Below are 22,773 nucleotides of genomic sequence, written 5' to 3'. Positions count from 1 at the left end.
CTGGGTTATGTCGGACTCACCCTGCTGAGTGCAGGGTCCTACCGACTAAACTCCACTGTGTTCCGCCGTGCCGCTTTATTGACGGGGCCGCGGGTATTCGGTAGAACCGCGTCCGCAGACCCGTCAGCGAGGATTAATATACCTAAGCTAAAGCCACGCTTTAAAATATTTATAAATTTTAAATAATGTCCCTGTATAATGACATGTTATAAATTACTATTTTTCACTCAAGATATGGGATATGAAACTACGTGAGTTAAATACTTCAGTTTTTCTTATGAAGCTAAATTAAAAAGCTTTTTAGAAATACGTATAATGAAATATATGTATTGGCTTACTAGCTTCCGCCTGCGACTCCGTTCGCGCGGAAAAATTAAGAAAAATTAAGATTTATTTTTTTTCTACGTATTTTTCCGGGATAAAAAGTACATATCCTATTTTATGCCCAGGTTAATAAGGTATAATTATTCCCAATTATACCAAGTTTCATCGAAATCGAACCGTTAGTTTTACGTGATGCCTTCACATACAGACAGACAGACAGAAAGAAAGAAAGACAGACAGACAAAAATTTTTTTAATCACATATTTGGGTTTGGTATCGAGCCAGTAACACCCTCTGCTATTTATTTTTTCAATATTTTCAATGTACAGAATTGACCCTTCTACAGATTTATTATATTATGTATACGTATGTATATAGATAATATTGGCTTATAAGGTTCATATGAATATGTTCAGTAATTTCAGCGTGATATCTTGTTAACATACATGTTTTCCTACATAATTTTTCTATCTTCTTAAACACACAAGTCTAAACAGTAATTTTCAAAGCTCTACGTTTTATCATCATCAAACTTCAAACAATCGGTAAAGCTGTAAAAACAAAAAAGTTACTTGCATTGAAATTAGTGACAGGAAATGTTCATTAAAATTGATTGTTATGTACAAACTGCCCGTATGGTAAGAGTTAGGACTGTCCGGTTGTTTTGAAACAGCTTTTTGAACAATGGTTGTATGACTAATAACTAATGACAATGGCCTATTTTACAGATTGACTTCCACGTTAGTTTATCATGGTGTCTTTCTGTGCGGTGAAATTGATTCCGCAAATTGGAGAAATTTTTATGACCTTCTTACATAACTTTACTATACTACTACTACATACTGTACTAACTATAGGTACTTACTGTATTTTTTTGTATACAGGTTTCACATAAAAAAAAACACACGTTATTAAATACCATCATTGCCTTCTTATTTAATTGTATCACTAATTATAAGATATTTAAGACATATACGCCGAGATACCAAGAGTCACTACGACTGGCATACCTTTAGAAGCAAATGTTCTTTATCAGCTAGACGACTCAATAAATATCTGAAGAAAAAAACAAAACATATTACCCGCCATTTTTCAAAAATAGAATATTCAATGTGCTCCCATTGATTTCTAATTAAATGCAATTTTATAAGCGGCGAGTGCAAAACGAAAACGCACAGACCATAGAGGTCCTATTTCTCCACAGAGTAAACGTTCCATATTCAACGTATTCTATAAAGAATGATTGATTGGCAATTCAAGTGGTTGAGCTTGGACAGCTCCTACATAGCCGGAGTCTGCTAAATTCGACAAGTCATTATATCTCACAGTCGATATTCAAAACTGGTCATTATTCACGTCTCAGCTTTGTTTATATGTTCCCTCGACTGGATTAGGGTGGCAATAATGTTATGAATTTGATTGATTTGCTTTTATTGATGTTTATTTTTAGTTTGCTCATTATAAAAACGTATTTTGAATTACGAATTCAATTTAATATCGCAACGAAATGAAACTTATTTCAAAATACAATAATCCTCTAATTACTGTACTGTGTAGGGAAATTTATGAATGAATTTGATCTTAGATGAACTTGAAATGAAAAAAACACAATACTTTGTAATTGATAGTTGTATCGAAGTTGTGCGTAGATTGTAAAAGCGCGTAGTTAAAAAAAAACTTAACGGTTACTTTTTTTCGAGTACCCTTTTAACAGTAACGGAACAAGTTGGTAGTAAAAATAAAACCTGTGTCGTAAACATTACATTGTACATATGTAACATGCAAGATGTAATTTCCATATTGTTGGAAAAACTTTTGACCGTCTCGTTAGTCAAATGTTAAGTGGTTAACGGGTTTAGATTCTCAGCGGAGGCCGGGAAAAAATACTAGCTCGCTATGGTAGCGCATAGAATACTGTCACCTGGATAGATGTGTAGCAAAAAAGAATATGTGAAAGGAATACATTATATGTGTGTAATATCCGGATTTTTTAGAGGAATTTATACGAAACTAGTTGAGTCACCTTCATCTGCTCTCAAAAGGAATATGTTTTCCCGATATTGCAACATTTTTCATTGCTGCTCCATTACTATAAAACATACCATGATTTTATAGGATAGCCTTCTTTGACAACACAAAATAATTTTTCATTTCTAGTAGTTCCTAATATTAGCGCGTTCAATCGAACAAAGTCCCCAGATTTATACAATCTTTTATGACATTTTTATATCATAACGATCGTCTAATATAACGTAAATGCGATTTGTAAAATATATGAAACTTGACATTTTATAAAGACAATAGTTATTGCAATTGTTATTGCAATTTAAGTTACTACTAGGGTTTTTTTGCATGTCGATTACTAAATACAGAATACAGACACAGAGATATACAAAAATATTTGTCTTTCAAGACAACCATGAATCAACCTTATTAAAAATATGTACTTCTTTTTGATACTGTATCACAGTATTCCCATTCCAGAAAATTACATACAGTTAAGTATTCTTAACTGTATGTAATTTTCTGGAATGGGAAATTCCTGTTCTGTGACATAGAATGGTGTCTCTAGGTTTAACATACGTTTGTTTAGGATCTGTGTTAATTATGAATAAACAATAGGTGACTCGTTACAAGAGGTATTTGATTGTTTTACGTTATGTGCCTTTTTGACGATATTGTCGTGTTTTAATGAGCGTGCATTTTATTGAATGGTTCAAATATTCATGAATGAATTATTAATTATTCTAGCTTTGGTTAAATAAAATTTTCTTCCTTTCTTTCTAAAACTACTGGGAGTGAACAGTCACTGATATTTTATATGACATCACACTCAAATAGTAATTTATGTGGTACATTTCTCTTGTATTTTAGTAACTTTAAAATTAAATTTAATGGAGGAAAAGTAATAAAATGTTGTATTTTAATAAATGAATATGATAAATGATGATACAATCTGTGACTTTTTTTACTTTCTTGTAGTATTTCGTACAAGGCCAAATAAAAAAAGGGAAAAGTCTACATAAGGATCGGATCAAAACTAAAAAAAATGTGTGTATGTACTAGTGTACACACGTAAGAAGTGAAACTTCTTTATGACCTTCTTTATGACAAAAATAATTTACTAAGTATATGCAACTTTATAGAAATACGTCGAATCACGTGTGGTAGGGATAAGAAAAAGATGGCGCGTAACAGAAAAATGTCACGCGTAACGAAAAAATGTTACGAAAATTTTTTTTCCAACCCCGATAAAGAAGTTTCACTTCAAATATTTGATGCTTCCCAAATTAGGTTCATCCTTCTTAAATTATAAATAATAATTGGACATAATACTCAATTTATTGTTACTTTGTAGATACTTATATACCTACAGCGATTGTCGCTTACCATCTGGTGATGTAATTCTTGTTTCACTTCCTCTGCTGTAATAAAATGCATACGATATAAGTATTTACATTATTTATTTATTTATTTATTTAGGTTTACCAGTAATTGTTACACAAATAAGCAAGTATACAAAAAAATAATCTTAAAACTAAGTGCACAATTTAAGTAGGTAAACACCACATGCGTACAATTAAACTATAAAAGGTGTTATTATTATGGACTACTAGCTGTGCCCTGAGGTTTTACCCGCATTACTCCGCTCCTGTTGGTCTTGGCGTGATGATATATACTATATAGCCTATTGCCTTCCTCGATAAATGAGCTATCTAACACCGAAAGAATTTTCATTCGGACCAGAAATCCCTGAGATTAGTGCGTTCAAATAAACAAACAAATTCTTCAGCTTTATAATATGTATTAGTGTAGATTTGATAATGGGTATTTTATACTTTGTTTAAAGAGTTTGCAAAGAAGGAGAACATTCCAGTGTAATAGGTAAGTTTTTCATAGTGATGTGTTTTATTTTAATAAAGTGAAGTTATTAGTTTTTAAAGTATGGGATAAATAGACGTACTATATATCTACTGCTAAATATTGTACCAAAGAGCAGTCAGTGTTGTTAAATTATATCAGAATGCGTTGTAAAAGACTTCAACGCGTTACGAGAATACTTTTGTTTAAAAAATATTGATATACTATACTCTAATTAATGAGAAATGTAAAGCATCATTTCTTAAATCTTATTTTAAGATATAATGTAAAAGTTTAAATAAAACCGTAACGTATTTTATCGAGATAATGATCCAATAACGTTATCATTTAACGAGGGCGGTGTTAACTATTAGACTTGTCAAATAGTTAAGAAAACACGTTGATACAAGAGTATTTCCTTTGAAACATGCATTAAACATTTAAACGAATGCGCTGTAATTATATAGAATGTAATCTAATTGAATTTAAATATTGCCTCGCTTTAACTGGGCGTTTAATATCTGTGGAAACAAATTCTTAATCACTTACAATATGGAAATGTAATTTAATAAAGTAATCTCAATTTAAGATCAAGTGTTTGTAGATATTTTCCCTTTTTACACGCTTTATATTAGCTTCACCTGTATGTTTGTATGTTTGTAACCGACTTCTTTGGGCGCGATTTTGACCCACTTTAAACGGACAGATTTCGTTCAAACTTTGTAGATTTATTGAGGACCGATGACAATACACTATAAAATTTTCTATTTTTTAGTTCGGTTTTCTATAAAAAGCGTGTTTTTTAGTTTTTTTAAACTATTATTATTTATATAGAGAACCTAATTGTACTCGAATTTACGAAGAGTGACTAACTCAACTCTACATTAGTAGTGTAAAGTGTTAGTTTGTTCAAGTTCCTATTTATTTACGAATTATGATATATAAACAATAGACCTTTCTGGAAGAATCGTAATAATGTTCCTGTTAATTAATATAAACAAAATAAAATACATAAAAATGGAGAGATATATAAATCGAATTCTTCTTTAGTCACTACTCACTACTAAGATAATAACTAAATAAACTCTGTAAGGATTTTTTTATTTTATTAATTTATTTACACAATATTACAACTTTTATACATTACTAGCATTCCGCCTGCGGCTTCGCCCGCGTTTTCAAAAAAAAACCCGCATAGTTCCCGTTCCCGTGGGATTTCCGGGATAAAACCTAGCCTATGTCACTCAGAAATGATGTAGTTTTCCAACAGTGAAAGAATTTTTCAAATCTGCCAAGTAGTTTCGGAGCCTATTCAATTCATACAAACAAACAAACAAACAAAAAATCAAACCTTTCCTCTTTATAATATTTGTATAGATAGACAGACTCCAAAAGACTACAAAATTATTAATTAGCAAACGCATTATGGTCGCACCATAACGGGCAATGGAAATGAGTTATATTTATCTACACATAAGATTATCGGCGGGAGAATGTTTTAATTGGGTTAATGATTGAGTCCAGGCTGCGCTGGGACCGCGTGACGTCACGTAGGTTGACTTGAATGTGAGCCCTTTTGACTTTACGATATGTCGGCTGATGTGGGTGCGTGCATAAAATTATACGTTGAAATTTTTTTTAATATTTCAGGGACAAACAAATATAAGGCTTTATTTAGTTAATAGATCCTGAATAGGTTTTGAATAGTTTCGTTTGAAACGTTTCTGAATAACAATGTGTTTTAGAGCTACCATTTATTACTGTTCTTTTATATTTTCAGATCTTCTAAACAGACATTCTGTTTGTTTTTGTTTGCACTAAATTGATTTATATTGTCGCGAAACGATATCGTATCGCATTCACATCGTCGTAGAGTTAATGACACTTTACCCTTAGATTGTATGTGAATAAATGTATAACTTGATCCGACTTCTAATACATTGCTGCGTACTCAAGAGTCCCTACAACGAGCGAATTTCGCAACACATACATTTGCAGCAATGTATCGTGTTGTGATTTCATGTATTTTTATACACAAATTCTTAATTGGATTCCTATAACTTGGTGTATGGCGAAGGCTCTACCGGATGTGCTTTCGGCGAGACACCTTAAAATTTTATTGCGTTTCAGCCACTTTTAAATAACACGGGTAATCGATGAAATAAATTGATCGCATTCTAATTAAGTATGAATTTCGTTAACGGACAGTTTTTGTGATTAACGTAATTTAGGGTAATGAAATTTCGTAAGTAGTTTGTATGCAAATACGGAAAAAGAGACGATATTGGATACCTACCAATGATTACTGGTAATAATTACCAATAAAATTACTTAACAAAAAAAAAGACGTGTGGCACTCGGGAACTGCCGCGGTAAAGCTATTGCATGCTACGCCTTCAAGCCACACCTCCGTGCCCGTCGGAGTGGGGAGCGTGAGGGTTTTTCGTTACGGAATTTCTGGATTCGGTCCCCGCGCTCAAGGCCCGCGATAGAAGCTATGCAATAGCTTAAAACATAATTACATACTTATTAAAATCGATTGATAATGCGTGTAATGGTTTTGGAAAAAAAAAGTCACTAAAATAGCAATTTGCATTTTCTACCTACATCGGAATTTGCACATTTATGTTCAGTTTGAAGCTACTTGCATTCCTGAACGATGACATGCCCAAATCATTTGAAAAGGAAATAGACTTTTTTATTTGTTTGCTTTGAGAGATGCGACTCTACTGATTAATAAAAGTTTATGGGTATTTTGTGTCGGTATTTATTTGATGTGTACATAGATAAATATCATTGGAAAGGGCTGATTTTAGATTAATAAATAACAAATGACGGTAGAGTTGAACCTATAAAAATATATTTAATACATAAACGTATAAGTCCGGGGTTCGAGACCGGGCGAGCGCGCAGGAAATAAATTGATTTTTCAATTTATCTGCGCATGTTGTAACATCACCACTGCTCGAACGGTGAAGGAAAACATCGTGAGGAAACCGACATGTCGAAGAATCAAAAGTTCGACGATATGTGTCATCCGCCAACCCGCACTTGGCCAGCGTGGTGGATTATGGCCTGTACCCTCATAGGAGGCCCGTGTCCCAGCAGTGGGAACATAATATATGGGCTGATGATGATGATGATCTGACACAAAAGCCTGCTATCTGCCGTGAAGCCTCTTTCTGTTATAAATTTAATCTACCATCTTTTTGTATTTAATGATATTATATCACGACAGTTTTTTTTAATCTATCTATTTAAATAATCAGTCAAAACATCAACAAATAATTATTACGGCGCTTTTTGCATTCCTAACTTGTAACCCTTTAACAATAATCTATGGGAAAGTTATTCCTGGAATGAACGATAAGAGCACACTTCCTTCGACACACATCTCTTTCACACCTAAGAAATTTGGTCATGTAGAAAGGGACAGATGATAAAGAATGTCCCATACCAACTCGAGCATTATTATTCAAAGAAAGTCACCAGTCATCCACGTACTGGGAAATTGTTATTTTTATAAAATACTTCTGTAATTAGGGTTAAATGTTTATTTTATATTACGTTATTAAATAAGCTTTTTAAGTGTTTTTGAACTTTATTGTATAGAGACAAGATATTTTAGCGACATTTGGTGTAAGTATGTATGTTGATTTTGAATGTATTTTGAAATAAATATAGATAATTTATGCTATACATTAGCCATAGCATATGGGTAAATAAAACCTGTTTATATGTTTTACAAATACTAAGATATTCTTTTTAAGTTCTTTATAATTTCAAAATTTATTTGAATGAAAAAAAGGTTTATTTGGAAATATAATGCAAATGTTACTACAATTATAAAATAATATCACAGAAAAACGGAAGGTATTACATTTATTCTAACTCTACTATAAATGCTATTATTTGTAGATATTTAGTTCTAATCATGAAAAATCTATTTCTTGTCTTTGCGTGAATGCCAATTGACTACAAATTAATGTCTTCATCGTATCTCTGGCCCTCTGGGAATATTTCGCAACAAAGTTGCAAATGATCCGTAAATTAAAGATTTAAAAGGGCCGATTTTTCACCCACAAAGAAAAAAACATTTTTTTTATTGAAATTTCCTTTATTTTTTTTTTTTTTTTTTTTATTAATTTACCATTTAGTAACACTATATAACCTTTACAAATTTTCGCCAAACTGTAAAACAGTTTGTTGGCGTTGCGCTCCTACTTATTATAGATTAACCTAGGTTATACATTGCCAAATTAGTTAGTTGATAAACAAACACTTAAATACCGCTATAAATGACATACATAGTATAAAACAAAGTTTACATAGTATAAAACAAAGTCACATTTCTCTGTACCTATAGGTTATACATTGCCAAATTAGTTAGTTGATAAACAAACACTTAAATACCGCTATAAATGACATACATAGTATAAAACAAAGTTTACATAGTATAAAACAAAGTCACATTTCTCTGTACCTCTAGGTTATACATTGCCAAATTAGTTAGTTGATAAACAAACACTTAAATACCGCTATAAATGACATACATAGCATAAAACAAAGTTTACATAGTATAAAACAAAGTCACATTTCTCTGTACCTATGTATGCTTAAATCTACAAAACTAAGCAACTGATTTTGATGCAGTTTTTTTTTCTGTTAGAGTGATTCGACAAGATGAAGGCTTCAGTATAATATAAATAATCTATATTATGTTAAGCTAATACTAGATATTTGACAAAATGTATTTTTTTAATTTACTCTTTACAGATCCTATTTTTAATTTATTAAGATTTTATTAAGATTTATTTATTTAAGATTTATTTATAGAGAAGAATTTATTAAGATACCGCATGGTGAATTCTTGCAAAAATTAGTGCACTGTGTTCGCTCTTCGTTTTTAAGAACATAAATATAGAAAATAATAGCAATATAGCAATGATGTTGTTGATAAAAAAGCTCAACGTCAAATAATTCGTTTTATTTAAAATTTACTCTATATTGTAACAATACAACCCTACTTGTTCATTGTTGGTAAACAACAAATCTAACTTTTTTTTTTTTTTTTTTTATGCTGCAATAGGGAAGCTCTTGGCCACGATCTCGCCTGATGGTAAGCTGAGATGTGGCCTAAGATGGAGCGCGCTGCTCTAGAATGTACCTGTTCACTCTCCTCTGAACTCAATATTTATTACTCTTGTCTCTTACACTGTTTCATATACAGCATCACGAACATTTGCCTTTGCATTTGCCCGCAGCTTCGCTCGCGTGGAAAAGATAAATTTTCATGGTAAGTTTACATCCCCTATTTTCCCCTTTAGGGGATGAATTTTCTAAAATCCTTTCTTAGGGGACGCCTACGTTATGACATCTACCTGCATACCAAATTTCAGCCCGATACGTCCAGTGGTTTGGGCTGTGCGTTGATAGATCACTATATCAGTCACCTTTGAGTTTTATATATTATATAGATCATGTATAAACAATAAACAAACAAAAACCACTTTTCTGCTTTGTTACGGAAGTGTTTTTATTAAAATGAACAAATCATAATCTTTCTAGAGGACAAGTACAGATTGGACAAAGTGTGCTATTATAACTTGACCGGTTGAGTTTCATCGCTAGAGTTTGTAAGAGCCATATTTTTAATACTATTATTTTATGTATTATTATCATGAAAGAGATGAATTTATTCTGACAAATATATAAAAATCTATGTATTTCGATTTTGTTATGAATATAATTGATTTATGGTTGTGCCGAACTCATATACCTACCTCTAACTTTCATTTGTTTTTATTTTCATTTAAAATTAATTACTGATCAAATAAAAATAGTACCTTTTAATTACCTACATTAACGTCTACGCAAATCATTCTAAATTGATTACGATCAGATAAGTATTTTACGTTAAAATAATTAATATTAATTCAAACAAATTAAAACATAACATGGTACAAAATTACCCTTTAAATTTATCCAAATACCCTAAAACACTATTAAAGAAAACACCTGCGCACGCGACAGATATTGTCAGGCTGTGTCATACAAGCAATCTGCCTACTGCTATATAACAAAACGATACGGTTACATCGCTTATCCTTCCAATGAAAATATACCATTTTTTGTTGAACCCGGCTAAAGTTTCGAGTACCTCTCGAAATGAGCCGGTTTTTACCTACACGACCGTAATTTTGATCGTTAATAATTCCCCAGTAAAGCCACCTCAAGTTCTGCAAACTTGCAAAGGATAGGAAATATAGTCGTCTCGCTCTAATTTGCGCGAGAGTTATGAATAGATAAGGACGGAAGATCAAAGCTCGAGCCTCGCTAGCGGGACATCGACCAGCAGCTTTCAGAAAAACCTCAATTTGTTGGAACAATATTGTAACTCGTAATAAAAGTTATTGTATTAATTTTTAGAAAAAAAATTGTCATAAAATTGGGGTCAGTGATTAATTGCTTTGTATTGTACATTCAATATTAATCAATTTTTTATATTTGATTGATTAGACGTAAATGAAAAAAAGGTTATCATAAAAATCATAAAAATTATCATAAAAATCAATAAAGAAATGTGATTAATAATAATCATTAGTTCCTTTTAAATTTTTCATAAAATATCATACTGAGAATAGCATAGCATCGAATCTATAATATAAAAATGAATCCCAAAATGTGTTGGTAAGCGCATAACTTGAGAACGGCTGAACCGATTTCGTTAATTCTTTTTTTATTATATTCCTTGAAGTACGAGGATGGTTCTTACGTAGAGAAAACGTAAATATGTACCACGGGCGAAGCCGGGGCGGACTTACCGTATTATTATAAAAAAATCTAAAATTTCCAAGTTACAACGCTGCGGTATTACTGTTACTTGCCCCGTGGACATCGACAAAAACCGTGCAGCCTGCGTACCGTAGTGTGCGTGCTCTCTACACGCTTATACACACAAACAAGAGCGCATACCGACAGCGCTGGCGCAGAGAAACTTTTGCAGCCAGTTGTAAAGCGACTTTTAGGGTCAACATTCGTTTTATAGCGACCCCGCGCGACAAATTCTTATTTTAAATTATGAATGCAGATTCAAATTTACAAGGCTGTGGCTTGTGTGTGTTTGTGATGTGATTGTGATGTGTTTTGGAAAATGTGGGATAATTTCTTCTACGCGAAGTCTGTGAGGAAAAAGTGTGGAGCTTAGGTGAGCATTTAATAAGTTGAAAAGTTTCTTAGTAGAGCCTTGTGATAACATATTTTGACTGGCGTTTGACATTACTAGCTGCATATTATGGGCTACAGAATTATGAGTATGCGTAAGAAGATTATAATTTATAAGTAAGGAAAAATGGGAATGTCTTTATGTAAGCTTTAGCTACTGTGGCAAGAACCATGTGTTTGTTCGTAGTTAAGTTTAAATTGATTATCATGTTTTGTTTGCCACAATCATTTTAATACTTAGTTGATATTATGTTCTAATGATGATTCATGATGAGTTAAATCTTATGTATTCACATTGTATCTCTCTTTCATATTATAATCGTTTGTCTAAATTTTATTATCTTAGAAAGACAGGAACAAGTTGCTAACTCAATTACATTTTCCACATTAATTCTTGTTTTTCACAAATAATTTGAAATCAATGATTGAGATATAAAACAATACAAATAACGATAAATGAGGATCAAATTTGAAAACCGGACTGTATCATACGAAAAAGCTTTTAATCAAGAATACGTATTAACATAAATTTGTAATTTCGTCTCAATTTTCAAAAAATAAGTGTATAAAGGTATTTAGTGTAACTAAAATACTGAAAAAGAGATTAATTTTTCTTACTAGACAAACAATACTATGCAGATACCTATTGAGTCCATAGATTGAAAGATAACATTAAAAATGTCGGCCAGCATTATTGATGTTTGCTTTTGAATTCTACCCACATTCTTTACAGCGGAATTTAGCCTACCTATAACCCATACGAGTTAACTCGAGACTCGGCTGGATTGTGACAGGCTATTACTACCTAAAGTAAGTAAAACTGGTACTTACTTAGTTTGAATTACATGCTATTATTTTATATATTTTGGAAAGGTACCTCTAAATACTATCTGTGCTCCGCGGTTTTACCCGCAGTGCTCTGCTCCTGTTGGTCTTAGCGTGATGATATATTGCCTAAAGCCTTCCTCGATAAACGGGCTATCTAACACCTAAAAAATTTTTCAAATCGGGCCAGTAGTTCCTGAGATTAGTGCGTTCAAACAAACAAACAAACTCTTCAGCTTTATAATATTAAGTTTAGATATTGAAAATAATTTCATCGGTTCAGGTCTCAAGTTAATTTGTACGGGTTATATCAACTGGGGAGAAATTCTTCACCTCCCAATGACAAGTCACTATTGCACTCAGTTTTTGTGAGCTTTGAAATGTTCTGGAAGCTTTAAGCTCGGAACTGGTATTAAAGATGTTTATCTAAGTAACAAAATGTCTTGGAAAGTTAACGATGGCCGTGTTTTGAGGTATTACAAGTACCTAATGTTTTGTAAGAAGACACATTGTGTTGCACATAATTGAAAATAACAAACATCCTGAACTTTATTTACCTCAAAATACAATATTTTTTTAAGGAAATATACCTTTTGACATTTAAGTGTTTTTAAAATAGTATTTAATAACACCATACAATTTAAAATAGAGAATTTAATACCTTCACGAAATAATAAGTTATCACAGACTGTTTCATTGTTATGGGTGATGTTCCTACTTCAAAGAATTAAGCTGATTAGGTACATTTATTGTATTCCACTTACTGGAAAGATTAGGAGAAATACTTTTTATGCGCTTTTCAAATTATAATTAAAGCATGCTATTTTAGGGCCGATTTTTCAATCCTTGGATAAAACTTATTCGTCGAATAATGTATAAAACTACCATTTTAAAAACGTAATTGCCCGTATTTGACAGTTTACGTGACATTTTAATATTATCATGTAATACTTTATTGGACGGATAAGTTTTAACCAAGCATTGAAAAATCGGCCCTTAGTAACATTGAATTTATTTTCTAGAAAATTAAACCTCGCTTTTTCTAAGTTAAACAAACTAAACTCAAACTGAAACCTTTTTTCGCGTTAATTTTACCAAGTGTTTATTTATAGAAAATTGGTTAAAACAATTTTAAACATGTATATTCTTATGTAATCATGATTAAAACACGATTTAAAGATAGCGACAACGCATATTATGACGCAAGTAAAAGGAAGTAATTAGAAAGAAAGTTATTTTTTACAAGGTTTTTTTCCTGTTGTAATTAAAGTGAACGTGTACTATCATTATGCAATAAATACTTGAATTTATTTTTCTAATTTAACAACTCTATATCCTTCAACATTTAACAATGCAGGAAAATATGTCAATCTAAACTTAATATTATAAAGCTGAAGAGTTTGTTGTTTGTTTGAACGCGCTAATCTCAGGAACTACTGGTCCGATTTGAAAAATTATTTCGGTGTTAGATAGCCCATTTATCGAGGAAGGCTATAGGCTATAAACCATTACGCTGAGACCAACAGGAGTTGAGCAATGCTGGTAAAACCGCGGGGCACAGCTAGGGAAAGGAACGTCTTTGTGATAAGTAGGTATATTATGTGTACGTTCAATCTTCGTATACTGTATACAATGGAGAAAGTATTTATATCTTTAATCTAGATATCGATAACGTAGGAAAGTTCAAAGGCGAAGAGTTGCGTCAGATATAATTAAAGCTTAGAATTGCCTGTCTATTTGCTTCCTTAAGGGCGCTTGTGCACTACAAGTAATTTTACGGTCCGGCATTCCGATTTTTTACGGTCCGGTATGGCACGCAATTAATCTAAATACTAGCTTGTGCACTATATGTAATTTTACTGTCCGACATTTTACTTTTCCCTATTCCGGATGGTTTTTTGAGTTTACGAGTCGCTGTAGGTATAATTGTTTTCGTGTGCCCACTTGCTTGGATTTTACTCTTTTTATTGCATATGCCAATTGAAAGCAAGCTCTTGTTTTACTTTCTTTTAGCTGGCAATGAGATTTGAGAAGTCGGTATTGTTATTTTATATACATTGACCAAGCATTGACCTATAATTATTATCTAAGTAAGTGTTGGTAAGTTAAAGTTCAAGTGGGAATAGATTTAGCTCCTCGTCACCGATTAAAATAAATAAGTGAAACACGCATTTTAATTTTCTTACGGAACTTTACTTTTTATTATAACGAAGTAATATAATATTTCACCTTCTATATTTTTACTCGTTTCTTGTAAAATGCGAAAACAATCATTTATGATAGCATTATACCGCCATACTTCCTTGAACTGTACCGCACTGATCCGAGTAAAGACGGACAGGTGCACAAGCAATTCATCGGTTTTTTCATGCCACACCGGACCGTAAAAAATCGGAATGCCGGACAGTAAAATTCCTTGTAGTGCACAAGCGCCCTAAGAGTATTTTCTTAAAAATTGCATTGCAAGTTCTTAAAAACTAGAACACCTAAAAACCTAAGATTTATTTCATTCTAAATAGCATCACATAGTTCAAATATTAAAACCGTTGTTTTTTTTTGTTTCATTTGATTAAAATATCTTTCAACATAAACATTCAACATTCTGCGAAATAGTTCGTAATAAAACGCGTTTACTGACAAATTGATATAAATGTAGGACGTAGGTACGTACAATAATCTACTTCAATACTTAATACCTATTCTAAAAAATAATCCATATTAATTAAAAGGAATCATACATTCATAGATTATACAGCAGAAAATATACCCAGCAAAAAGTACATGCGGCCTATTACATATTAATTATTTTAAAAATCAAATATCGATACCATAAATATTAAACAGCACTATAAATTTGTCTAAAATAGAAATTCCTCGATAAATCAATACGTAAAATACTAGGCCGGACTAGTTTGCTATTTTCTCTAAAACTGGTATGAAATCAAAGGAAGTATCTCTACAGGTTGTTGCTTTAAGTCTCAATATACATTAAAGTTAACGAACGACATTCTTTCCTTGCGTTAGATAAGATTTTGAATACATGGACTTATAAAATTCCTTAATAAATATCTGGATGACAGAGTATTTTTTAGGAATTTATAGGTAACTAGGTATGTTTTGCCCAGAATGTCTTGTCTTTAGTTGGTTGAATTATTAAAAAAAAGACGTGTGGCACTTGGGGACTGCCGCGGTAAAGCTATTGCATGCTATGCCTTCAAGCCACACCTCCGTGCCCGTCGGAGTGGGGAGCGTGAGGTTTTTCGTTACTAAATTTCTGGATTCGGTCCCCGCGCTCAAGGCCCGCGATAGAAGCTATGCAATAGCTTAAAAATGACTTGAATAAAAATGAGAAAAAACGTGAAATTATTGCTAATGAGTAGCTGTGTATTTGTGAATGTAATATTAAATTTGCTTATAACATTGTGTGGATATTGGTACAAAAAAATTGTTGTACTTATTTAATAAGTCCGTTTACAAATTGACAAAAGAAGAAAATAACGGTTTTAACTTATTACGATTTATAAATTATGATAATTAAAAGTTTAACACTTACTTGAGAAAAATATTCATTTTAAGAACATAAAGCCCAACAAGCAGCATCTAGAAATTTCACACATATTATATTAAATTCTATTTCTACTATTTTTCGTGTGTTGGAAATGACATATAATTCTTCTCGATTTTAATATGATTACAAGTTTTCAGAAAACATTATTGTATAAAATTAATATTATTACGTCTTTGAATAAAATCTGTATAAAATACGAAGTCATTTGAAAATCGAATGTTCAGAAGGCACAGGCAAAGGGTTACAGCCATACAGCCCAGTCCTAAAAAAAACATGACTTATAATTAAATCTAGATCGATTTAATAAGTTCAACTTTCTTCTAGAAAAGCTGCCTCTGTTCAAGTTAATGCAATTAACAGTTCATAAATACTTGGCTATAAATCAATGCATTTAATATGAGTTGTTTCACTCGAACCTTCCAGGTAATTATTTAATTTTCTCTTTTATCATTTCCCTTCTAAGCTGATATCTACAAGTATAATATAGTACCATATTATCTTTAAATTTATTACTCAGAATTATTTATAATTACCAAATAATTAAATCGTATATTTTGTAATTATTTACTTTCATTAGTAACCAATAAAATTATTTATAGAAACGTGCAAAACTACGAAAAAAAATATCTGTTAAAATATTGATTTTTAAATACAATTGTTGCAATAAAGATTTATGCACACGATCGAACACCATTAGGGCAATAACTTATCACCTATAAACAATTTTGTTCTAATTTCTAAACCATAATATGATATTATTTGTATAAAATACAGATAAGTAAATCTGGTAATACCGGTAGCTGTCTGTAGACTGTAGAGTCGAATGGTGTGTTAATTAGAAATTTGTTTGAAGCAATTAATTCATGATAAACTACTATAATAAATGCAAGAATTTGATACAGTTTCTTATTATCTATGCTTTGTGTTGATACCGAGGAAGTTTGTTTCAGAAGCGAAATTTATTCATTTTGATAAATATTTGTTTTAGCATTTTGAGACTTAAAAGTATTTATAACATGTTTATAATATCATGTGATAAATGTTAAGATCAACATTTTGTGTATTAAAAATGCGTCACCTATCATGGAGGTACAATGAGTTCAATGACCTGTTAACTTTGTAAAAATAAATAACTTGAATTAATAAATAAAAAAATTCTGTGTGTATGTACCTACTTACATACGTACAATTAGTTTAAAAACATTATTGCACGTGATGCCTATTCATATGCGATCATAATAACCCACAGACCTTATTTAAATTTGAAATAAAAAATTAGGACAATAACGCATCACCAGATTTGAAATTCGAATCGCGTGCCGAAGCGTTATTCGATTTGATTATTTTTTTTAACGTTGGCAACAATTCGTGGGAACGCGCGTTTTGATCTCCATGTAGTGATTCTCGCTTTTACCACAGATAATATACAGCTTTTACTTTGTTAGATTTTCATCTGATACGCATATTTGAGACCGTGTTTCTTTGTACTACCATCTGGAGACAATCCTGAATCGCGTTAAGATATAACAAAGGTTTTGTGCTCATTTCCTTGCTGTTTTTAGCATGAGATTGTAAATATGATGTACTTATAGGATAATGTAAATTTATTGTGTGATGGTTGAGGAGGATAAACAGAATAACATATTAAATGTAGTCTAAATGCCGCTTCCTTTACAATAAAACTTCGGATTTAATTTTACGGGATCGTGGCACGCGTATCGTATTTTTTCTTTTACCTTTATAAACAAACAGAAGTTTGTTTATTTTTCGTTTGATACAATAAGTTTCTACTTTGAGATGCAAAAGTTTGTCTGTGAACCTTTTAGTTGACGTAAAGTTAAAACTTTTCTAATATGTGGTAAGACTTTGAGGTTTATTTGAACTCAATGTAACAAAACTTCGATAATTTTTTATCGATAATAAATTGACGTATGGCAGTAAAGTATAATAAGAGATTTATTGCGATGAAGGTTTTTTTTATAAATATACACACAGGTAATACATAATATTATTATAATTACACATTTGTTAATTTAAACATAATTTAACTAAATTATTAACTTACTTAGCGCTGTGATATAAGACATACTTATTAAAATATTATTCCGGATGTGTCAATTTTAATTGACACTATTAAAAAAGTGTAGAATATCAAGTTTGTTTGGCCAATTAGCCAAAAATGTATTTATAATAAATGTTTTGTAGACGTACATTGTAAAGTACCTAATAAGTATGTAATATACTTACTCGAAAGCTTAACCCTTCTTTTCTCACAGTTGGGTAAGAGCCAATAGAAACAGTGAGTCAGCGTTTCGCTAACAGTGAAAGAATTCCTTTTAGCCATAAAATAGAACCATCAAATAGTTACGCTAAATTCTATGAAAATATGAATAGTAACTAGGGTTATCTAAGTCAAGTGGTAAGATAAACTTTAATATGATAGCCTGTGACCTTTACGAGTGTGTGGGAGTGTTAACCATATAATTACTTCTTACACGTGGGTTTCAAATACAGCCTATTATTATTTTAGCACAATTGGAGTCAATTTTGGTTATGCAAAACGGATTTATACGTATAATTTCTGAATCTATACTAATATTATAAAGCTGAAGAGTTTGTTTGTTTGTTTGTTTGAACGCACTAATCTCGGGAACTACTGGTCCGATTTGAAAAATTCTTTCGGTGTTAGATAGCCCATTTATCGAGGAAGGTTATAGGCTATATTTCATCACGCTACGGGCAACAGGAGTGGAGCCACGAGGGTGAAACCGCGCGGAGCAGCTAGTTTGGAATACAATGGAACACAGGGAAATACTGTTTGTAAGAGCCTCGATTCTTTCAGGAATCATTAATCAAGGCTATAAAAGCATGAAGTGCTATTAATAGCTGTTACCTTTAAAGGTAACAAAATTTTTAATTAATGATAATTTTTAATAACGATTTTTCTATCTTCACTCTGGAATCAAAGATTTCGATCTCTTTCTGTAATTTATTTCTGATAGTTCGAAGCCCAGACTGACCATACTACCCAGCCTTATGAAGTTTCTTTTTATATTGAATATAATATTAATTAAGACATTTTTGACAATAATTTCAATATTCATGAGCTTACGATTTCAACAATTTATTTCATTTCATATGCATTTGCAGGGATAACATTTTTAAACAGAATGTGTGGTATGACGGAACTTCATCGCACATAAATAAACATTTATTTGTGAGGAAATGGCCTTATCTTCTTACATACCTCGTGGTATAATGGCTTCTACTAGCGGGTATGTTGAACATCATTGGAATGAGTATTTGAAAATTTATTTTTAGGTTATGACTTATGTTTTAATGTTATATTAGATTTATTCTTAACAAGGCAATAGGCATAGGAATTTTTTTATTGATGATGATATGAATGATGTATGATTTCAGGTTGATGATATGAATATAAACAATTTTTTGCGTTACAAGTCGAAATGGCGATACAACATCAACATTAATGAACCCCTACATTTTCATAATTTGATGTAATCATACTACGTATAAAGAGATCTACTTTCATAAAAGGTAATGATCACCAAGTGGCGGGAAAAATTACGCAAATTATAGTAATATAAATCCTTTATCGTCAGGAGTTAATAAATAGAAATCACAGGAAAGGTCTTGAATAAAAATTCCAACACCATTTCAAACGCGCAATCAATTACGACTACAGTGGCGACAAAATCGCATAAGCAGCGCAAAAAGCGCTTAGTTCTTTCACCTATCTCGTTGCGTAAGCGTATTATAATGGACATTTTTATGTTTTATTTGATTTACAGCGCTTTAGTTTTGCGTTGCAGCGCTTGATTCCATAAGGGCGTTGTGAAACAGGCTGCGGAGTGGTACGATAAAATTATTTTTAAATCATATTACGATAAGTATACTACTTTTTTAGATGGCTGTAAAAGGTGGCAATTATAACACGATGCGAATGAGATTTTTATTGCCACTTGTATGTATCATATGTGATTAATATATTTTTCTATACAAAGTTGTATAACTAGAATTGCTCGTCTTTTATAGACGAAGAAAATAGCTTTCAATAAATTCAGAAAATTTTCCATATAACTTTTTAGGATAAATAGATATGCAAATTGAATATTCAATTCAATGTAATGTGCTGTTAGTTATGGTTCGCTCTCATATAATTAAATTATAACTTTATTATGTTAATTCACTTAATAGGTGGATGATTTAAATATTTTATTACTTATGACTTGTGTTTATTTCGTCAACAAAAATAATATGTATAAAATAGCCAAAATCAGGTGCATGTGACAAAAACAACAAGATGTACAAAAAGTAAAAGTTTCTAAAAGCTTCTATAGTTGTTATTCTCTCCATAGCTGCAAATCCGTTAGAAATTAGGTGTTTCCCTGCTGTTTCGTTTAGCCGTTAGCGTATCGGAAAGCGTGTTGTGTGAAATGTTCAAGATTATTTTTTACAGCTAAACGCTTCAATATTTATAAGAAAATTGCATTGCGTCGTGCAGCCGTCTGTTTGACAGATCCTTTACTTATATGGGAATAACGCCGAACAAGCCATGTATGTGATTTCACAGATCAGATTATACGTAGATTGATTTATTTTTCTACAAATATGTACTGCGTAATTGGAATTCCATGCGTGTTTTTTAGATTGCATTATAACAGAGCTTTTGGAATGTCCAATGGACGTAGGTTACGATATAACATGGATATTTTCGTCGATCAGAATTTAGTGCTTAATAATAGTTTTTTTTTAATGGAAGTACGTAAACATTTGATCCTTTCTGTCTTCCATATTCACTTTATTTGAGTTGAATGAATGTTAATTGTTATTGAGAATGTTTGTTGTTATTGAGAATGCTTTAGGATAAAGAAAGACTTATACAGAAGATTTACAAACAGATGATCTAAAAATTTACCCGAATAGAAATCAATCAGTCAGTAACTTTAAAGTGATTAAACCTTAGATTAAGGATTGGAGAAGACCAATCCTTAATCTAAGTTTTAAACTTAGGTAATACATCTATAAATATTACTTTAAATACTCTTCTGTAATATAAATACTCCTAAAGTACATTCGTAAAAATGTTTAATAAGTATCGACATGAAACCAAGCAGCAACACTCCATTTGATACATCTTAAAGGTAAAGAAGAATCCCATTCAATACTTTATAATCTCATAAACCTAGAAATATAAAGCACGCTGTTAATCTTTAAACCTGTCTTTTTAGAACTGACAGGTGAAAGCCGTGAACTGTCAAACAATACACAGCAAAAATAGCTTCTATTATAACTTCTAAGAACACACAACGGCATAACAAACTTGCAGCTTTTCTTTTTTTAATAATAATATGTCCAGGGTAATATGAGCTGTAGCCTTAAACTAATAGAGGTGAGATTGTTGTGTTATGTTTGTGTTAATGATGTATTTGGTTTGCTGTACTGATCAATGAGTTTGCAAATCGGTATACAGTTGATGCATTGTTTTCCAAGGGTCATTTAGTTGGAATGTGACCCCGGGGTCGACAGGCTTCTCGTCTGATTATACAGTATTGGTTGAGGATGCTGGCCATCATTTTGACAGCGCGATATATTAAATATTTGCTTAATGGGCTCTCTACACATTGGGCAGCGTTGGCCCAACAAACGATCGTCGATGTTTGCTGCCATTATGGCGATTATGACAAACATCCATATTTAGGCTCTCTACACTATCGTGATTGCCTCTACTCGCCCAACGCTGCCCAATGTGGAGAGGGCCCATTACGGGAAAGTTTAGTATGGCCATCAATAAGTGTTGTTTTAGTGTGTAGGTGTGGTTAAGTGCAATCACTTTTTTGGTTTTACGAAATGGCCATAACAATGTGTTTGTGAGAAATAGATAAATGATATGGTCATTTATTTTGAAAGTCATGGAAAACATCTTTAATTAGCCAATTATATAAATGGTTTTTTTGTATAGGTACCTACTATTTTTTTATTTTACATTAATATGTTTATTTGTATTCCTTTAGCGCCATTTATAATTTTTTCTTATTACGTACAATCGGTCTTTTATTAATCGTCATCCTGGTAAAAAGAGAATTTTACAACGTTCATTTTATAAACCTTGTATCTTTTGAAATATATGCGACTACTTATATGCTTATATGCGACCAAAAATAAATATTTTGTCCACTTTTGGATTGAAATAACTTCATAAACATGTTATCAAACAGGTTTCATTGATACGACAACGTCTTTTGCTGTTAGTTGCATCATCTGTCAATTTTTATAGCTTTAATAAAATAACGGTGCGTAATAATCGCCATTTTTAATGGCGATTATTACGCACCGTTATTTTATTATATATTAAACTACAAAAATAAAGCTATCGAACATGGCATTACTAGGGCTATTGTAACCAGTTAAACAACATGTATTAAATCGTATGGCTTCTGGCTATACTGCCGACATTACGCGCGTTTTCTATTTTTTTCATACGGTCGCGGACCGCGGTGTTGCCGCAGGAAAATATGTGCATGCGGTTACTTTTTTTAATTTTTAATGTTGCCAGGATTATTAATACGATATGCGAGTGACTTCGGTACTCGTGGATAACTCAATATTTCACATGTTTTGCGATGCATGGGATTTTTTTATCCTTGAAGGCTTGAAGCGGTTTAAACACTGTTTAAACCTGATATTATTTAAAACTAAGGGATGTGTAAATTTAAACTACTTATTAATAGTCTATAATAAATAATATTGGAAATCGTGAGTTCATCCTGCATTAAGTTTTACCTTACTTTAGAGACTTACTATTAACGAGAAAATACAAAACTTAAAATATTTTTCACTAAATCATGATAATATTTGTCGAAGGTGTAGTATATAGTAGGTATTTTTTCGAATAAATGTATGAACAATTATTTGTTAAGAAAATTCGTGAGGCTCTTGGACGCTATCCG

The 22,773-nt window shown here is 31.6% G+C and overlaps 1 protein-coding gene across 1 annotated transcript in view; it reads left to right on the top strand.

The window, feature by feature from the left end:
• The first annotated feature begins 11,181 nt into the window (after positions 1–11,181).
• Fbxl7 (F-box and leucine-rich repeat protein 7) overlaps positions 11,182–22,773 on the top strand; it is an 88,506-nt gene continuing 76,914 nt past the window's right edge. The window contains exon 1 of the mRNA XM_089707955.1: positions 11,182–11,392. The gene's annotated coding sequence lies outside the window, so the exon portion shown is untranslated. The remainder of the gene's footprint in view (positions 11,393–22,773) is intronic.

This window comes from Colias philodice, chromosome 20 (genome assembly GCF_061535455.1).
Source record: "Colias philodice isolate Cphi_HAF_F1 chromosome 20, ilColPhil1 Martin Lab GWU primary, whole genome shotgun sequence".
Lineage (NCBI taxonomy): Eukaryota > Metazoa > Arthropoda > Insecta > Lepidoptera > Pieridae > Colias > Colias philodice.
This window is presented reverse-complemented; position numbering and strand designations above follow the sequence as displayed.